A 22,595-nucleotide genomic window follows, 5' to 3' on the forward strand; every position below is an offset into this window, starting at 1 on the left:
TTGGATGTCATAACATCTAGTGTGACATTGATAGTCTGTTACTAGAATTTCAGATGATAAGATTAGCATAACAAAGGAAAATAGTCTAATTTTAATCGAAAAGTAATATATTTATAAATATAGAAATGCAAGGTAAGACATCAAAATAAATGTTAAAACATGAAAGAAGACTTCAAAATTAGAATCAATTTTTATGGTTTTTGGTTATTTTTTTTCTTAGATGAGCCTTTGTTTTGTTTTAATGGATTTTTGAGTCTTTAATTTGTATATGAGAAGTGACTCGTCGTCAGAGGATAATATTTGAAGTTCATTGTTTCTACTTTTATTTTTTGAATTCCCTTTGATATGTGCTTCATCATGTGAAGATGTTATGATTAGCCTTCGTTTAGATGAAAAAGAAGAAAAAGAACATGAAAGAGGAAATGATATAATAAATATATTGTTAGTATTCATCTTCTTCTTCTTTCATGTTCTTCTTCTTCTTTTTCTTCTTTTTCATCTTCTTGGTGATCTTCTTTATTTTGAATTATTGGTGGTGATATAGACTCTTATATGTAATAAATATATTGTTAGTATTCATAAAGTTAGAATATATTTCTATGATTATAGTACAAATTTAATTACCTGTTTAGTAGGTGTTTTTAGAATTGGTTCTTGTAGAATAGCAGTTGGTACAAAAGTTTGTGATACTGTGTAGATTTGTGACCCTTCTTTTAAGTTTTTTGCAGACAATTTTATTTCAAAAATAAGAGTACGATGACAGAGATTTTGTAGTATTGATGGTGTAGACGTGTTAGCTTTTTGTTGCAAGAACATTTGAGCTGTTGTATTGAGTAGCTCTTGTGCCTCTTGATCAAACAATGTTAAAGTCGCTTTAGCGGTTTCATCAGACAATTTTAGCATTATCTTATTACATGTTTTTATATTTTATTACTAATAATATTTTTGATAAGATGGTTTATGATTGAAAATGTTTAACCTTGGTTTTGGACACTTTAAAGGTGTTTAACACGAAGGACATTTCAATTCATGACTTTCTTTTTAAGTTTCTTCATACATTTTTCACATCCAATATAATGACAGCCAAATATATCACCAATTTCATTTATAGTTGCTGAAACTGTGAAGAAAACCTCCTATATTTACAAGTGAAGAATTGGTAAGTAAAATAACTTTAAAATTTTATTTACAAAAGACTATTTAAATAAAATGTATTGTGTATTTGTGTATCTCACTCTTATGTCATTGTCATTATATTTTGCAGTGTAGTTCTATTTTGGGTCGTCCTCATTTGATATGACATATTTGAAAACTAAGTGATTGAAATCTCCTTTATTTCTAGTTGGTCATTTGATGGACGGTATAATTTATACAAAATAAGAAGAGATAGTGAAAGACTAACTTTAAATTTTAGTTATTTAAAATGATAATTTAAAATGTTAGCATTTAACGGATAAAGTATATTCGATGGGTACATTAATTTTTTAGGCGTTGGAATTCTGGATTTTCTATATTGATGTAAATCTGGTTAGCTGAAGTTGAGTTGATCGAGTATTCCTCTATGGAATACAAATGATAATTTATTTGTGAAAATGGCGATCCTTTGAGTTAATAAAATATCTATAACATTTAAATATATAATTACCTCTAAACATCTTCACTGTTGTAGAGGTGATTGCAATAATAGTGGTTTTTTCTGTTGAGTTGTCATCAAATTTTCAAATTCAGTAGTTATTTTTTTTTCATAACTGACCTTAACAATTTTATTCCTATGAATAAATTATGATTAAAATGTTAAGATTACTTTTAATTTAATATACTTAATTTATATATGAATAAGCAAATACGTGTAGTTGGAATCTTACTCTTGTAGCCTCAATTCAAGTTTAATAATTTTTGTAGGTTTTCCTTGTACATAAACGTATTCTTCATGTCCAAGAGCATGAAGTACTCCAACTATGTCTGGAAAAAAACATGAATATAATTATATAATATAATTTATATTATTATAGGGTAACTTGTGTATAACACTACCCGAGAGAACATTGTTGTCTTAAATTCTTTCTGAAATTATTTCTATGGTAACAAATTCAAAATAATGCCGTGGAATTGTAGGTTATAACATCCCACAATCGAACAACTCTGACTCGAAGTAACCAATCATCGCGATCGGTATTAAGATGTAAAATTAAAATTTTAATTACTGATTGACAGATAATTTATATATACAATGAATATGGTGAGGTATTTAAAAATTTATGAATATTATAGATAATGGTTAATATGCATAAAAAAATGTATAAGATTATATATTCCTATAATATTGATAATACAAATTAAATCAATGTGAACCAATTACAAATTTTCCCATAGTTTCATTTCAGTAGAAAAAGTACAGCGTTGTAATCATATGTCATGGTGATCTTCAATCTCCATCATTGGTTTGATCGGGGGCATGAGAGACATACTTGTCGTAGTGGTCACGCCAATAACACAACATTCTAGTCCATCAAGAACCATATTTAAATATGGTTCCTAAATTAGGTAGCAGGTAGTAAATTACACCATAGAAATATAATCAGCAAATATACAAATATAACAAATTTCATATGACATTGTAAAATAAATTGGTAAAATGAATGTTTAAACTTAGATAAAAAATAATTGGATTTATATACCTGTCATTTTAAATTTGAGTTGGTTGTGTAAGTGGGGTCTTAAAGAACTTCCTTGTACATAATGTTTAAGACAATATTTTCATTTGGTTGATCTGTAGTGAGAATGTCTAATCCACTTTTGGTAGTTACCCTTTAGAAACAGAAAAGAGAAATTAAACTATAATCGGAGATATCCAAAATTGAATATTGCGAGAACAACTTCATGCATACCCAATGTTGCAATCTTAATCCCAAATCGATTTGTCGGAAACTGTAGGAAGGGGAAACTCGAACAGTAATTAAGGAAATCCAAAATTGAATTCTGCACAATAATCTAAAATTTATTTGTGAGTAATGGTAGGAAGGAAAAAATTGAACCAGTAATGGTAGGAAATAGAAAATTGAACAGTAATTGGAGAATTTCAAAATCTATGTGTCGGTAATGATAGGAAGAAGAAAATTGAACGATAGAAAGAAGAAAATCTAATGGGAAAACAACCACACTTGTTGAGATATTTGCATGAGAAGGAAAAAGAATTTGTCATTTGTAACGTGGTATTGGAGAATTAGGAAAGGTGAAAAGGGTTTTTTGGAAGATAAAGAGTCAAAAATTGGGTGTTGGCAAATAGTGGTATTGTCAAATAGTAGTGTTTTGATTGGTGGTTTAGTAGAAGGTGTACACATAAGTTAATAAGATGATGTGGATTATTTTTGAAGAAGTTAGTGTTAGGTGTCGCAAAATAATTTGAAGCATTGAATTTAATATATGGTAATGCTAACTTGTGCCCTAGGGGCACAAGATAAGAACTAAAGAAAGTAATTTTGTGTTGAAAATTGTGCATTGATTTTAATAAAGATATATAAAATTAATTTTATAATTGATTTTTTAATACAAATTTTCTACAAATTGGTGTCTTATCTTGTTCCCCTAGGACACAAGTTAGCATTACTCTTTAATATATATAAATAGATGCAAAAGGACATCCTTCAAATACTGGCTACATAATAAATTATGGTATTCCTTATGGTGAATATGTATGGGTGAGGAAGATCTCTAACCCATAAGGACCTAATGAATATTGGATACCTAAGTACTATTAATTATTTTGTAGATACTTGAAGATCATATGTCAGTATTGTCGGTTAAAGATTGGTCCAAAATACAAGACAATATTGTGGATCATGACTTTACCGGTGGGAGATTACTTTACCACAATGTGATTGGGATAGTTATTTAAGATATCGTTTTGGTTTAACTAATTACAATTTTTGTTAAATTTGATGAGTTATATACATGCCCCCAATCCTCTTTAGTTTTTTTTTTATTTTAATTTTCAATAAAATGATTTTATTAAAAAAAACAACTAAATTTAAATAATGTGTATATTTCTTTACTTCTGTAGTGTAGTGCATAATAGTTTGGTTTGTGAGAATGAAAAAATACAATTATATGTCATGTGCATATATCATAATTAATATTATCACTATGCAACGACAAAAGAAAATCAAATGACATACAGCTATAACTATCATTGTAAATAAATCTACAGTTTGTTGGCTGATCAGCGAGAAATGGCCAACACAACATTGGCACTCCTGCACATATACTTTCAGTGATCGAGTTCCATCCGCAATGAGTCAAGAATCCACCAATTGTATAGAGAGAAGGGAGCATAGAAGAGAGAGCTTGCAGCACATCACTGATTTAATATTCAGTGTTGACAAAGGTTATGTGAAAGCCTCTAAGGTGAAGAAGTTTTGCTAGTTTCAACAATGCATTGATATGGCCTTGAGTTGGAAATGGAGTTAACACTGCATGTGGTTTTTTCTCTTTATAATTAGTCATCTCAGATATTTTAAGACAACTACAGAAAAAAAAAAAGGCAAGAGAGTCAATGTGAAATCTCGATCTTGGTTTGTCATGCATTTAACAAGTTGAAGTTTTATAATATTTTTTCTTAGATTAATATGTTTTCTCATTTAACGAGCAATATGAGGCAATAAATAATTATGGCACAATTATACTTAATACCTAGTGTTCATTGTGTAGTTTTCACTTTTGATGGATCCTAAGTAATACTCCATCCGCCCGTGTGTCAAATTATAAGTTATTTTAGATATTTTATACGAATTAAAAAAAATAATTAATGTTGTATGAGAAAGATAAATTATATAAGATTTTACAATATTGTTTTTTATTTATTATAAATAAAAGAAAAATGGTAGAAGAAATAATAATAAATGATAGATGGTATATTGGGAAAAATGCAAAATATTACATTAGAATTCTAACTTGACTTATAATTTGAGACAGTTTTTTTGACCAAGTGACTTATAATTTGGGACAAAGGGAGTAGAAAGTTAACTTGAAAAATATGTTATAGTCTTATAGTTTTTATAACTAAAGACATACTATTATATATAAGCAGATTATCTCTCATTTAGAGCTTGAAAATATAATTAACCCTAAGAAACTAATACAACCTAATAACAAACCTAACAAACCCTAAAAAACGGATAACAAACTATTAAATTTATCTGTAATAGTCCCCCTCAAGTTGGAGGGTGAGGATTATGAACACCCAACTTGAACATGGGGTCTTGAAAAACTTTTACGCCCAAGGACTTAGTAAAAATGTCAGCATTATATTGTTTGGTGGGCAGGTAAGTTGTGCTTATGGCACCCAACTGTATGTTTTCCCTGATAAAATAAGTCAATTTCAATGTGCTTTGTTCTTTCATGGAAGACTGAGTTTGCAGCTAAATGAAGAATTGTTTGATTGTCACGATGCAGAAGCGTGGATTTGATGCATGGAACTTGCAGAGTCTCTAACAAATTGCGTAGCCATAGTATTTCACTTGTAGCATGTGACATTGCACGATATTCAGCCTCACTTGAAGATCGAGATATTGTGGCTTGTTTCTTTGTTTTCCATGATATTAGAGCATTACCAAGTTTCAATAGATAACCTGGGATGGACTTTCTGGTAATAGGACACGATGCCCAATCTAAGTCACAGTAGTCAATTAGTTGTAAATCATTATGTTGTGGAAGAATGGTACCTTGACCATGAGAAGATTTGAGATATTGTAAGACTCACATAGCAGCATCCAAATGGTTTTGAAGTGGAGTTTGCATGAATTGAATTAGAATATGAACTAGGTAGGTTAATTTAGGCCTAATGATCGTTAAGTAAATCAGGCGTCCAACTAATCTCCTATACCTTGATGGTTCTAAGAGTGGAGGTCCCTTGGCCAAAGAAAGTTTATGGTTTTGTTTCATTGGAAACAAAGAAGGCTTACAAACAAGCATTCCACATTCTTGTAGAATGTATAAGGTGTATTTTCTTTGACAAAGGAATATCCCTTCTAACCCTCGTGCTATCCAAGCCTAGGAAGTACTTCAGTGAACCAAGATCATTCATGTGGAAACATTGACTAAGATATTGCTTGAACTGATCACAGGCCTCAACGTCATTACTAGCAATGATCAAGTCATCAACATAGATCAAAACAACAAGAAAAATTGATCCATGTGAATAAGTAAATAGACTGTGATAAGACTGGTTGTCTTAGAAACCATATTTTATCAAAGATTGAGATAGCTTGCTATACTAATTTCTAGATGCTTGTTTCAAGCCACACAGTGACTTATTTAATCTACATACAAAACCTTTGTTTGAAACTTTATATCCCTGTGAAGGACTTATATATACTTCTTCTATCAATTCTTCATGCAAGAAGGCATTGCTAACATCCATTTGATATAATTTTCATCCTTTCGCCACTGCAACTGTTAACAAGAATCAGACTGTGGTCATTTTGGCCATTTGTGCAAAGGTTTTATTGAAGTCCTCACCTTCTATTTGTGTGTAACATTTACCAACAAATCTAGCCTTGTACTTTGCAATCTCACCTATAGCTTTATGTTTGATTTTTTACATCCATCTACATCCTATCAATTTTCTTCCTTACAGTAAATTAGTTTGTTCACATGTCTCATTATCTTCTAGAGCCTTGATTTATTGAGCCATGGCCTCCATCCAAACCGTGTGCTTGACTGGCTGGGAATATGATTGAGGTTCTTTGTTATTAGTGATGGTTGCAAGGTAAGCTCTACGTTTTTATGAAAACTTATCATATTTTAAAATTTTTGAAATGGGATATGTGATACCTGAAGAGGACTCTAGAATTGATGCCATGCACTATGGGTTTATGTTTAATTTTGCACAATCATAGTCTTTAAGATAATTTGGAGGTCGTATTATGTGTGGCATGTTTTGAGGTTCCCCTTCATTTGAGACTTCTCCTTCACTTTCACTTGATGATTCTTTTTTAGAATCATTGGTGAATTCCTCATTCACGTCATCTATGGATACATGTTCTTTCTCTATAGACTCGCTATCAGTTGAACTTGTGTATTCAGGCTCCCTAATAGGTGAACTTTCCATAGAACCTGATGTTTGGTCATTATGAGGAATTTCCACAAGGCTTAGTACTTCCAGTTCTGCATCATTGTAGAGTGAAGGCTCATCATTGAGGTTATCACTTGATGAGTTATTTCTAAAATTAGTAGACCCATTATGTGTTGTACATGGTAAGGAAATATATGCTCATAAAACACCACATCTCTCAATATGCAGCATTCACGAGTCTTTGAATTGTAAACTTTCCATCCTTTTTGTCCTTGTGAATAACCAATAAAAATACACCTTTCATATCTGGGATCAAATTTACTGATTCCCTTTGAGTCATTTTTCTTGTAGCACAAGCATCCAAAAGTTCTCATGTGCTCATAGTTTGGTGCTCTTTTTAAAAGTAACAAGTATGGAGTGATTCCATTATTTACCACTGTAGGGATTCTATTGATTATATATGTTGATGTCAACATACAATCTCCCCAAATATGTAATGTGAGTTTTACTTTAAAACAACTAATGACACTCGATAAGACTTTTACTAATGATGAATTAAATCTCAAAGTACTCAAGTCATTAATAAAGGCATGGCAATCGGAAGTGATAGTGATTTCAAAAAAAAGAGTCATGGGCATATCTTAAGCTTACAACAAATTTATATTCAATAAGTAGTTACGTATTCGGGAGAATTTTCTAAATGAGATGTTTGTTTGAGTAGGTTGGTGATATCTAAAAAATTTATGTCAAGGGGGCTAAATTATAATGCGTTCAAAACCTGATCCAAACGACACTTTGTGCGTTGCAATTATCTAGGACTATAAAAATAAAGGTTTGACAATCACCAATTTATGCATGAACAGTGGTTTGTTTTTGAGAAAATAATTTGAAAATGAACAGTAACTACTTGAAGTCTTATGTTGTAATAACTTCATAAACCAATAAGCCAAAGGAAAAATGGATTGTATTAATGAAGAAGAAGACCGACAACATGAGAGATGCTCTCTTAAAACTAAAATGATGTATTGGGATAAGTTTAGCATATATCCTTAGGATATGCAGTAAATTAAGGGGATTACTCTTTCTATCTCATAGAGTGTGACTCAGACTTCTAAAAATTCAAAAATATCATTATTTTGTTCGGAGACGTATCTCCGGATGCACCTAAATCAGATAAGTTCTTCGTAATTCAGCCACACACCTCATATTTTTCAAAAAAGGATCTAGAGATACATCTCCGAATATTATTTGGATATATCTGGAGATGCATATCCGTAACATCTCATGAATGCTTTCTTAGGCGCTACATTGTCCTAAATTTGATAATTTTTTAGGCCAACATATTTTAGATCATTTTAGGCCATAATTAGAAGGAAAACACATAAATTAATTGCTTTAAACATACTACATATTTACCGTGAAAATTGGTAAACAACCGTTGATCTTCCAAATTACTAGATTTTGTTACTTACAGGATCGATCAAATTGATCCTAGGACATGTGCTAATCATTTTTAAAAGTGAATTCTAATGAACATAAACACTTCGACAGTGTTCATACCAGCAATGGTTTGTAAAAAGATTTAATGAAATGTAAAGTGAAAGAGGACAAAAAGAATGTTGTAAATCGAAAATAAATGGCAGTAAAGATAAATTTCTGGGTAAAAGTGCAATTTTGGAAATAAAGAACTAATTAAATTATTTCAAGTAAAACAATGGTGTAACATCAAACGTACATTTCTCAATTTTACTCTTTCTCTGCACACGGGTACTTGGGTAAAATGGACATATTTTATACACACTTGAACACACACAATCCTAACACTAAGATATCTTATTTATACTAATCGAAGTAACCGCCCCTAACAGCCTTTCCACCAAATCGAGACAAGTGGCGGTTTGCATGCATGTAACTATCCACTATGCTCCACGTGTGTTTCCAACAGTTTAGATAAGAACAAAAGTTCCCTCCTTTATTTGAATTTGAATCTCTCGTCGAACCACAACTGGTGACGCCTCTATCGAAAAAACACCTTAAACTACTTAGAAATATTTCTAAGTCCACGCAGCATCTTTACCCTTGTACCAAGGCATCTTCGACTAAAACTTCAAACGCACAATTTGTTGAAACATCTTCACATGAAACTTTATTCTCTTAATTTATATGGGTGTCGAAATTGGGAGCTAACACTACACAATTATGAAAAAAGACATACAATTATCAAAACATACCAAGCATACATAACTTGTTCACAAAATACAAAAAACATAATACAACCAAGCATAAACTATTGGGTATGTCTAACCCCCTGGCTTCTCCTTCGTCTCGGAATAATAAACAAATACGCAAACGGGCGCATTACTCGCTCAGGTAGATAAGGATACATAAGACTTGACCCACATGTTAGACATCCGAAGTATAAAGAAATGACGCCCAACAAGCGCATTTGGCGGTGACCATCGTATGGGTAGAAGGCAATGTCATATGCTACATGTACAATCAAGATACACATGTAATGACTCGATCACATTATTCCCTCCGTACGGTGCAAAGGCAGCAACATGTGGTCAATCCCTAGTGTAGGTAGACATAGGTTCTCATCCAGAGATGTGGGGAAAGTGGGAGATGATACATCCCTGAAAAATGGTCCAAATAAAATATTAATAACAAGTGTAACAAAATTATTATGAAAATGTTAGTAACAATAAATTACCGTAAGTAGCGTGAAACTTCCTGTCATTTGCTTTCTCTTCCAAAGACAACCCTTGCTTAGCTTCGAGTACAGGTAGGCCAAACAGGAGGCCCCCCAATTGTACTCATGAATGTGAAGACAAGCTTCGACCATTGTTTTTTATTTTGATGAAGACAAAAAATCTAGCTCAAATTCATTATCAAAGAAGGAAAAAGCTCAAAGTTTCAAAGTTGTTTATGACAAAACTTGGTACTCAAGAAATCTTCAAGAACATTGGACAAAGATGAATTTATCTTGAGCTTAAGGTACATATTACAACTATGTTTTGTATAATACTTTAGAAGCTCATAAAAAATTTCATTTTTCATATCTAATCATCCATAGATGTTTTGAAAATGTACAAGCCTAATTTGAACATTTTCAAACACTTGTAACCAGTTACAGACGCATATTTTTTGTCTTATTTTTTAACAGCTACAGCTATAACCGGTTAACCAAAACCTTTAACCGATTACATGCATGAAAATTTAAAATATTTTTTAAAATCTACAAACGTAATCCGTTACGCCATAATGGTAATTTGCTATCATTGAACCAGTACCAAAATTTCAAAACTCATTTTCATTCCAACATTTCCAATCTTCATTCATGAATCATGACAATGCTTCATGGTATTGAACTACTTCCAAAAGGTGCATTTCAAAGATAAATAGCTTTGGTTTCTTAAATTCAAATTCACCTCTTTCAAGCAATTCAAATTTAAAACCTCTCTTATTTTCATCTAAGTGTCTTTAGTCAAAAACTTTGTGAAACTTCTGCATACATTTTTACAGCATCATTGAAAGTTTCATATTCAATCTTGAGAACTTAAAGTATTATACCTTGTGAATTGTATATTTGGAAGGAAAGATCAATTACTATATAATTGATTCAAGTGCAAAAACTTCCTTATCTTTTAAATTCTATTTTGTTGTTCGCAAAGTATAAGTGGTCATTGTATTCAAGTGAAACTGGTGTGCATTATCTTGTATGTTGTAAAATCAAAAGGTGGTGTGATTTTGTGATTGTGTTAGAAAGTTAAGAGAATCAGGTGGATCGATTGTAACATTTCTAACATAGTGAAATATCTCACGGGGTGTGAGGGGACTAGAGTACCCTTGTTTGGATAGGAGAACCAGGATATATCTTGGTGTTCTTTATTTTTCTGCTTTTTTTTTTACTTTAACATTCATAACAGTCACGGAAAAATAATAACAACTTTGTTATCATTCATAATCAAGAAAAAAATAATAACAAATGATATAATTCAGTTGAGCCCAATGAGAGGTTCATGTCCCCTACCATTTAGTTATTTAAGTGTTACCATATTATACAATTGATATACTCTAAAAACCCTAGACGGTGATGAGAGTAGTAATCATCTCATACTCACTCTCCTTAACCGGAAATCTCTCTGATCCGACAAGGTACACCGTTTATATAATATTTGATTGTTCTTTGATATAATAATATACTATAATTTATATCTAACAATCAAAACTAAACCTTTATTATATTGAAAATTGATTTGTTGGGGGGAAATACAATATTTTAAGGGGACTGCTTTTCCCACCCTTAGGAATGCTCTCACACCATAATGAAAATTCAAAACTTCCCCTTTGTGTACATAGATGCATTTTTACACACTTCTGAGTGCAAACTGATGAGGCACCCCATTTTTCCAAAATTTAGTCCTGAGAGGCATCTACTTGTACTCAAAGCTGGATGTGGGTTGTCTGAGGGAAGTCTCAAAATAATATGAAAATACGCTTGGTGGGAGGAGAGGAATTTGAGGGAAGTCTCAAAATAATATGAAAATACGAAAACTGGTGCATCACTCGCTCGATCGGATAAGGATACATACAACTTGACCCACGTGCTAGACATCCGGAGTATAAAGAAATGACGTCCAGCTGGTGCATTTGGCAGTGACCTTCGTATGGTCAGAAGGCAATGCCATCTTCTACATGTACAATCAAGATACACATGGAATGGCTCGATTACATTATTCCCTATGTACGGCGCAAAGGCGGCAACATGTGGTCAATCATCGGTGTTGGTAGGCACATGTTCCCACCCAGAGATGCGAGGAAAGTGGGAGATGATCTATCCTTGAAAATGGTTCAGATAAAATATTAATAACAAGGGTAACAAAATAATTATGAAATATTAGTAAACGTAAATTACCGTAAGCAGCGTGAAACTTCCTGTCATTTACTTTCTCTTCCAAAGACAACTCTCACCCAGCTTCGAGTATAGGTAGACCAAACAGGAGGTCCCCCAGTTGTACTCATGAATCATCGTCAAGTAGGTGAAATATTTAAGGTAGACTACATCGATGTAGATTTCACTTTTGTCCACAAAAATGGATGTGACAATCAAGAACAAGAGGTAACATCTCAATGCACAAGTCTGATGATACTTAACCTGCATATAATCACCATCGACATCCTCAACCCACTACACCTGGTCTTTACATAGTTTCTATAAAAACTTAAATCTAGCATGAGCACCTCTGATTTCATCTACTTCATTTGCGGCCTAAGTTGGTTCAACCCTCCAATATGTAACCAACATCTCACTGGCTTCCTCTCAACCGGGCCTTCCGTGGCCCAATAATTTTCCTCTTATAAGAAATGCAGGACTCATGAGACGTCATTTAGGGTGATGGTCATCTTGCCTATAGAAAGATGGAAAGGTGACGTCTCTCAACAAATGTCGTATGTGTGCCATGGTTTATGGTCATGTATGCAAGAACACATAAACCAGCAAAACCAAAATAGAGGATAGCATTCCCTAACCAATCAGCGTTGGACTGTTCCAAATCCAAAATCTTCCTTTCGTGATTTACCGATTTTAAACACGGATGCTTCTGTAAAAAAAATCACCATCAATTGCGATTTAATTAGTTTAAAACATATGTAATAAAAAAGTACATAAATATCTCTCTCTTACCTAGACATGCCTAGAAACATTGTTTCCAAAGAGATGAAGTAATAAGGTATCAAATAGGCATCCTAGATAACTCTATAAAGGGACATCAACAGCGGGTTCCTTCTGGAATTTAGGGGCTTCAGGTGTTGCTTCATAATCTAGGGACCAATGGCCCTGTGAAATAGAGGACATACATAAGTGACTACGAGAAGTAGAACTAGATGGTTGTGAACCTCGACGTTGTGAACCATCAAACGAGTTATCATCGACTTGTGGCCTCGTGGTCCTAGCAGCGGCCCTTTCAAGTCTTATAGACGCGATTTGGGACACACGGTTAAGCCTAATTCTGCCAGGGTTGTTTCAGCCATTGCATCTGCGTTAAAACTGAAGGTGAAAAAAACACAATAATGAGGTTGAATTATGTTGAATTTTTCTTTCTGTTTAAAACTCTTGGCCAGATTCTAAACACAAGTTATAGAATCTGATTCAGTCAGAGGTAGGCAGCGAATATGAAATACAAGAAAGAAGAGTAACACACAAAGTTATCCTGGTTCCTCTCACAACTTGAGAGTAATCTATTCCCCTTGTACTTACAAGATATTTTCATCATAATCACATAAGATTACAATTTTCTCAAGCACACAAGCAAGAGACTTTCAACTCTCAAACACCAAGTAAGAAACTTATATGCTCAAGCACGCAAGCAAAGACTTCCAAAGCTCAAGCACACGAGCAAGATACTTATATGCTCAAGTACACAGGCAAGAGATTTCAAATGCTCAAACACTTGATAATAGACTTCTAACAATCTACCTAACAGATAAATGATTGTTTGGGAAAATACACTTGATATACAATCAGAAATGTATATAGAATACAATGCAAATAAACTCTTTTGAGACTTAGGGATTTCTAAGATATACAAGGATAAGAAATCCTACGCTCGACTTGTGTTTTTATGTTGACAGAGTAATTTCTCTTTGACTGTCAATTGGTGTATTTTTCTTCAAGTCTTCAGCTCCTTAAATAGAGAAGAAAATAGTCTTTTAAGATCCAACACGACAGAGACCTTTGAGAAGCTTCAAAAGAGACGTTATGATGTTTCACCAAATAGTCAAGGTTTGTGAAGGCTAGTTTGAAAATCCTTTGCTACAAAAGAAATTAGCAGTTGTATCTCAGCAGACTTTATGAAAAAATAGAGCTTTAGGTCTTCACGTGACAAGGTAGGTTCAGAGATGAACAATGACCTATCAGAGTCACCTTGGTTGTTGCGCTTTGACTGACTTAGGTTCTGATCATCAGAAGCATACTTCTTCAAAGTATGGTCTTCAGAGGCTGACTCCATCAGACTCTGACCTTCAGACATTGACCTCTATAGAAGTTAACTTCTTCAGAGTCTGGTTATCAGCTTCTGATCCATCAGATTTTGGTCTTTAAGTTTCTCTTCGGATGTTCATAAACATAATCAATATTTGGATTCTATATAAAATTTTAGTTTATGGTCCTACACACTTGAACAAACATTAGTATACTCGATTGTTCTTTAAATACTTTGTTATCATCAAAAACCAATGGATATGTGACAAACTGTTGAAATGTATATTTCGTGTCGGGTTTTTGTTATCGTATCCACAGGGATTGTAAAATATCACCGCCGTTCGATGGTTGTATTAATCTTAGCTCAATGTAACAATAGGGTTTTGGTTTTAATCAAGTTATCTTGCATAAAAAGTAATAAATTGCGGTAAAAGTTATGGTTTGATTAAATGAGAAATATTGTCAAAGTTAGGTTTCAATGATCACTTTGCATGTATTTGCTCGGTCAATAATCTTATAAACTCCTTTAGATGATAAATCATTTCACAAAGTCCTCTCAATATGTTTCTCTCGAACACATATTGTGAGTTTTGCCATTTTGATCCATTGTTTCTCTCGAACACAATCTATCAAAATGACAACTTTTTGGTTCAACCTTATGGTGAACAAAATCATTCGTTACTATCTCTAGCTAACAAACAAGTTTGGATGAAAACCTAGGTCAAGAGTCGGTAAACATCTCTCGATCATAAACCAACACAAAGAGTTTTAAATAGAAACAAAGTTTTCATCATATATTTACCGTTAAAGAGTTTACATATGAGGATCCTTACATTTACACACAAAGCTAGTAATCACCTACATCTAACCTTGACAAATGGATGACTTAGCTACTCATTTTCATGGTAGCATGGTCGGCAAGTAAGGAAAGAAGGTTGATCAACATCCAAGTCGGATAATCGAAGTTGGATGGGAATCCACCTTCTTTTTGTAGAAGATGGTTCTAAGATGAAGAGAAAATGAAAACTAGGGCATAAAGATCCCAAGAACAATGCTGCAAAAATATCTAGAAGAAAGTACAAAAGTGGAAAAAGTTGGTAAAAATGAGGTATGGTGCTCAAAAGTGGCACCTGCTACTTATAGACCACTGCTGGGCTGTCATGTTCGCTAGGCGAGCAGAATGGCCCGCCTAGCGAGGGTCTAAAATGGGCACAAAAGGCCCCTGCGCCCAGAGAAAACAGGGCCTGCTGAACTGTCATGTTCGCCTAGCGAACATACCTTCGCCTAGCAAAGGACACGCTTCAACCTTCGCCCCAGCGAGGTTGAGAGGTTTTGCTACTGGAATGCTCGCTGGGGACTCGCTAGAGCTTCGCCTAGCGAGTGAGTGCTGGCTGCGTTTTTCACCAAAACAGAATGAACTCGCTACCACCTTCGCCTTCAGCTCGCCTAGCGAATTAATTTGACAATTTACTGGAGCTGTTCGCCTGGAACTCGCCTAGCGAACCAATGCTTCGCCACAGCCTCGCCTAGCGAGCAGGCTGATGAAATGCTTGTATTCTTTGGTTCCTTTGCCAATTTTCTTGTGTCTTCATTTTCAATTAGTTCATGTCTTTCCTGCACAATAACACACAAATCAAAGGCACCAAGCTTGTTTATCAATGTAATGCATTCCATGTAAAACAAATGTGGTTTTGACAGTTTTAGCAAGGAAAAAGAGTGAAAGATGCCCACATATGATAGCTCTAATAAGCACTTTTGGGCATCTAACAACTCTCCCCAACTAGATTCTTGCTTGTCCTCAAGCAAAGTATGCCTCTTGAAGGACAAGAGGATTTGCTTTAAGAAACTGGTTTCTCCGAAGTTGGATAAACGGCTCAAACACAACCGAAATCAGCAAATACAAGTTCCCAACGGTTCGAATAAAATAATACATAAGAACTAAAACTTAAATAGCAATGCAAAATATTTATCTATCTACAACAATACTATTCTGAATGAATCATCCTATCTCTCCTCTTCGAATAAGGAATGAAGATTTTGCGCGTTTGCAACCGCGGGACTAATCTCACTCTCTAACAAATAATGAAGAAATCAAATAGATTCATACAATGTCTAACAATTAAAAAATGGTACTGTGGAAGCATAAAGATCACTAAGGGCTTTTCGGTTGAAGCTTGGTTAGGTTAACAAACAAGGGTCATTTCTAAGGCCATTGAAACGAAAGTGCCGATGCAAAAGAGACATTCACAGTATTATTCACACTACTCGACTTTGTTTCATTTGTTTCTTATTTGAAACCTTCACAACACAAATTCCACAACTCAATTTTTATTTTTCACTATTTTTCTTCCAAGCAAGCACTCATTTTCATTTTTTTTTTCTATTTTTGTTCTTTTCTTTCACATCAAATATACAAAATAGATGTTTCTTTTCTATATTTTCTATACATATATTTTTCTATGCTTGCTCGGTTTTTCTTTTCTTTTTCAAGAGTTGTGGTACTTACCAATTCTTTTTCGTTCTCCCCAACTTATTTCTTCCACACCCTAAGTGAATGCTCTTAACTTTTTACGGCAAAAGAACAATAATCAAGATTTTCCGGGTTGTAAAAAAAAGATTTTTGAGATCTCGCTTTATTTCAAGCCGAGATTCAACTGTTTAGGCTCAAAGGGGTTAACAAATACTCTCTCTGCTCACAGGTAAGTTGTTTTTGGATGTAGTTGTGCTCGAAAGAAAACAAGTGCCTTGATCATTTCTAATTGCTTCCACAATTTCACAATAATAAAAGACAAATAATGAATCACATGAATCAACAAAACTTATTAGAATCCAGCATTTAAGTGAACAATGGAGGTTTCCTCACAATTTGTGGTTTTAAGTTCTAGATGAAGCATTCATTCAATTATGTTGCAAAAAGACAATATTCAATTTACCAAAAAGAGTAAAGTTCCTAATGCATTCTAAAATTCTAGCCGACGGTAACCATGTACCTTAGCTTCATTCACTTGTTTATTCTTATCATTGCCATCCAAGCTCGGATGCACCTTCATTGGGTACTTCTTGAGGAGCAACCAATCTAGAAGGGTTTGCCACTCAATCAACCAAAAATTTATTAAACACACAAAATTAAAAACATAAATAAATAACATTAACTGAAAATATAAATTTGTTCATGGGGGACAAAACACCCCAATAGTACAACACCATGGTCAAAATACAAAATCCGAAGATACAAATAGAATTAACATAAAAACTGAAAAAATACAAAAACTTAACCCACTAAGGGCTCAGGACTCCTCCTCGCTACCAGCCTCAGAACCGGTAGCCTCATCATCATCATCAGCATCATCAGCATCAGCGCCCACCCCCTCACCATAGACTGGCCTGTCCACAGGCCAATTAGCGTTAAGCATAAACTGCTCACGCGCCAACAATGCTCGAGCACCGGAGGGGTCATTACCTTGCAGTTCCAACCTCTGCATACTGTTGTGCATATCAATCATAGCTCTCTGGGATGCCGCCATCCACTCAAAACTGTAGTCACACACCGCTCGTAGGTAGGGATCAAGCCCGGGAGTAGAAGCACTAGGACCATCAGAAGCCCGAGTACTTCCTGAGCCTGCATTGCCACCGGTAGTCTTTGGTCTACAATATTTAGCCACATACCGATCATCGATAGGTGCCGGGATCCTAACCTGCCCACGAGACGGAAGTCTCACCCTTGCCTGAACGCATAAGCTCATGATCAAACACGGGAAAGCCAAGGGACAATTAACACGAGCCCCCGACTTAAGCCCGCTCTCGACCACCGTCTTCAGCTCATTGGCGATTATCCTCGCCACATCTATCTCAACATTTGTGAGGATGGAATGGACCAAATGTGCCACTGGGATCGGCACAGTAGAGGTGTGTGATTTAGGCTGGATGTTGGTCAAAACCAAGAGCAGTATCAGCTGAGCCATGGGAGTCATGTCCTCCCGGTGATACCTCACTGGAACCCCAGATGGGTTCGGCTCAACCGATTTCCCAGGTAAAAGCAGGTCGGCGGTAATGGCAGGGACATCTCGGTGAAGCCTTAGGTCGGTGTGGTATTGGTCTCTCTGGTCAGCTCCCAGCTGGAGCGGTTCCCCAAGGATTCGGTTGATAGCATCCCGGTCAAATGGAATTGCACGCCCGGCAACTCTAGAAACCCAAGTAAAGGGCTCGTCGTCGTCGGGCAATGCGTTAGCATAAAACTCCCGCACTGTCGCAATGTCGTAATGCTCTATGGGACTTATCAACCTATCCCACTTCTTTGCGTCTATCAACCCGGCGAAAGTTCTGTAAGTGCCCTGTGGGTTGATCAGAAAGCGCTTCTCTGGAAGTATCTTCCGCTTCTCCAGAGCGATGTACCGTGCAGCCTGTTTTGGACCGACAAACTTGTCGGTATCGAATTGAATAGGCACGGTCCGGGAAGTAGTTGCTCCCTTTCTTTTCTTACCAGCTCCAGACCTTGACTCCATCTGCAAAATATACAAAGAAACAACACACACCAAACAACAGATTAGCCAACAAAGCATAATTTAAAATACTGCCTTGCTCGCTGCTGCTTCGCCTAGCGAAGTGGCAGCGAACGCTCGCCCCAGGTTCGCCTAGCGAGTGCTAGCGAACCTTACGGGTTTTGGGGTTTTCTGCATTTTCAAAGTTTTTTCCCCCAATACCCATACTCTAATGGTTCCCACATCAGACCCTAATGATTTCTCATGAAAATTAATCATTCTATGCTATTGGGGATTGCCTAATTGCATGAAAAACCTAAAGTAACACTAAATCCCCAATTTGAAAACCTAAATCTCCAAAAATTGCAAACTCCAAAATACCACATGCAACCTCAATGTTCCCATACCACACTCATCCTATTTGCCATTCACATTTGGAAATTAAGAGTTCAAACAAAAAGAAAAATGTAGTAGGGCAAACCTTAGGTACACGGATTCGGAAATATGAAGTGAGAAGAGTTCGCAATCGACCGAAACGAGCAAGTGTTGGTGATAAAGATGCAAATGAGAGAGTTTGAGAAGCCTAGCACAAATTCCTCAGCAGAGCCGTTCAGAAAAATTTTTGAAGGTTTGGGGTAAAATGGCCCTGCTGAGATTTAAATAGTAAACAGTACTGCAGCGCTCGCTGCTGCCTCGCCTAGCGAGCAGCTAGCGAGAATGCTCGCTACTGCCTCGCCTAGCGAGCTGCAAGCGAGCATGACAGCAAGTGCATTGGCAAATGCAGCACTTGCAAGTCATCCAGCATGGGTTTAGCACAGTGTACTCAATACAACATAAAACATAAAACAGTAAATACTTACAATGTTGGGGTGCCTCCCAACTAGCGCTTGTTTAACGTCGGCTAAGCTCGACGGTGCGATGCTCACAGAGGAGCATCGAGCGGCTGAGCACAACTCTCGCGATCCACATGACCGTCGAGATACACTTTCAATCGTTGGCCATTCACGGTCCAACTATCTTTCTTGTCCATGTCTTCAATGACAATGGCCCCGTACTCTTTTACTTCTTTCACCCGAAATGGCCCGGACCATTTTGATTTCAACTTCCCGGGAAACAACTTCAACCGGGAGTTGAACAATAGGACCAATTGTCCGGGCATAAATTCTTTGTTACGGATCCTCTTGTCGTGATACTTCTTTGCTTTTTCCTTGTACAACCAACTTGAGTGGTATGCGGCATTGCACATCTCCTCCAACTCAAGTAGTTGTACTTTCCTTTTGTTACCGGCCAACTCATGTTCAAAATTTAAAAACTTTAGGGCCCACAAGGCCTTGTGTTCCAATTCAACCGGCAAATGGCAAGTTTTACCAAATACCAATTGAAAGGGAGTTAGGCCAATTGGAGCTTTAAAGGCCGTACGGTAGACCCATAATGCTTCGTCCAATTTTTGGGACCACTCTTTTTTAGAATTAGACACGGTTTTTTCTAGGATTCTCTTAATCTCTCGATTAGAGACCTCCGCTTGCCCGTTAGCCTGAGGGTGGTACGGAGTTGTCACCCTATGTGATACACCATAATGTTTTAGAATTGTTTCCAAAGGTGCATTGCAAAAGTGTGACCCTCCGTCACTTATCAACACTCGGGGGGTTCCAAAACGGGAAAATATGTTTTTCTTTAAAAAATTTATCACCGTTTTGGCATCCGCCCGAGGTGAGGCAATCGCCTCAACCCACTTAGAGACATAATCAACAGCAACAAGCATGTACTCATTCCCATAAGAGGGTGGGAAAGGTCCTACGAAATCTATGCCCCAACAATCAAACACTTCCACTTCTTGGATATTTTGGAGAGGCATCTCATCTCTCTTACCTATCCCACCGCTTCTTTGGCAGCTGTCACAACTTTGTGCATGGATATGTGCGTCTTTGAAAATAGTTGGCCAATAAAATCCCGATTGAAGAATTTTAGTGGCCGTTCTAACCCCATTATAATGTCCGCCATAAGGCGAGTTGTGACAATGCCAAAGGATGCTCTGGGCTTCATCACCAGTTACGCATCTCCTTAACAGGTTATCGCTACCCAACTTAAACAAGTATGGGTCATCCCAAACATAATACTTCGCATCCGAAAGGAACTTCCTCTTTTGGTTCGAAGTTAGGTCGGCAGGCACAAAACCACTAGCCTTGTGGTTTGCAAAGTCTGCAAACCACGGCCTAACTTGAACCTTAAACAGTTTTTCATCAGGAAATTCTTCCCGGATTTCCTTTTCAGATGCGGTAACCTCGACATTCACTAAGCGGGATAAATGATCCGCTACCAAGTTTTCCGACCCCTTCTTGTCTTTGATTTCGACATCGAATTCTTGTAACAAGAGGATCCAACGGATGAGCCTTTGCTTCGAATCCGGCTTGGTTAGCAGATACTTAATCGCCGCGTGGTCGGTATACACAACGACTTTAGACCCTATAAGATAAGACCTAAACTTTTCTAGCGCATACACTATTGCGAGTAGTTCTTTTTCCCCGGCAACGGCGCCATTTTGTTGAAATGTATATTTCGTGTCGGGTTTTTGTTATCGTATCCACAGGGATTGTAAGATATCACCGCCGTTCGATGGTTGTATTAATCTTAGCTCAATGTAACAATAGGGTTTTGGTTTTAATCAAGTTATCTTGCATAAAAAGTAATAAATTGCGGTAAAAGTTATGGTTTGATTAAATGAGAAATATTGTCAAAGTTAGGTTTCAATGATCACTTTGCATGTATTTGCTCGGTCAACAATCTTATAAACTCCTTTAGATGATAAATCATTTCACAAAGTCCTCTCAATATGTTTCTCTCGAACACATATTGTGAGTTTTGCCATTTTGATCCATTGTTTCTCTCGAACACAATCTATCAAAATGACAACTTTTTGGTTCAACCTTATGGTGAACAAAATCATTCGTTACTATCTCTAGCTAACAAACAAGTTTGGATGAAAACCTAGGTCAAGAGTCGGTAAACATCTCTCGATCATAAACCAACACAAAGAGTTTTAAATAGAAACAAAGTTTTCATCATATATTTACCGTTAAAGAGTTTACATATGAGGATCCTTACATTTACACACAAAGCTAGTAATCACCTACATCTAACCTTGACAAATGGATGACTTAGCTACTCATTTTCATGGTAGCTTGGTCGGCAAGTAAGGAAAGAAGGTTGATCAACATCCAAGTCGGATAATTGAAGTTGGATGGGAATCCACCTTCTTTTTGTAGAAGATGGTTCTAAGATGAAGAGAAAATGAAAACTAGGGCATAAAGATCCCAAGAACAATGCTGCAAAAATATCTAGAAGAAAGTACAAAAGTGGAAAAAGTTGGTAAAAATGAGGTATGGTGCTCAAAAGTGGCACCTGCTACTTATAGACCACTGCTGGGCTGTCATGTTCGCTAGGCGAGCAGAATGGCTCGCCTAACGAGGGTCTAAAATGGGCACAAAAGGCCCCTGCGCCCAGAGAAAACAGGGCCTGCTGAACTGTCATGTTCGCCTAGCGAACATACCTTCGCCTAGCAAAGGACACGCTTCAACCTTCGCCCCAGTGAGGTTGAGAGGTTTTGCTACTGGAATGCTCGTTGGGGACTCGCTAGAGCTTCGCCTAGCGAGTGAGTGCTGGCTGCGTTTTTCACCAAAACAGAATGAACTCGCTACCACCTTCGCCTTCAGCTCGCCTAGCGAATTAATTTGACAATTTACTGGAGCTGTTCGCCTGGAACTCGCCTAGCGAACCAATGCTTCGCCACAGCCTCGCCTAGCGAGCAGGCTGATGAAATGCTTGTATTCTTTGGTTCCTTTGCCAATTTTCTTGTGTCTTCATTTTCAATTAGTTCATGTCTTTCCTGCACAATAACACACAAATCAAAGGCACCAAGCTTGTTTATCAATGTAATGCATTCCATGTAAAACAAATGTGGTTTTGACAGTTTTAGCAAGGAAAAAGAGTGAAAGATGCCCACATATGATAGCTCTAATAAGCACTTTTGGGCATCTAACACAAACCAATTTTGTTCCAACAAAAA

The sequence above is a fragment of the Lathyrus oleraceus genome, chromosome 7, assembly GCF_024323335.1.
Source record: "Lathyrus oleraceus cultivar Zhongwan6 chromosome 7, CAAS_Psat_ZW6_1.0, whole genome shotgun sequence".
Taxonomy (NCBI): Eukaryota; Viridiplantae; Streptophyta; class Magnoliopsida; order Fabales; family Fabaceae; genus Lathyrus; species Lathyrus oleraceus.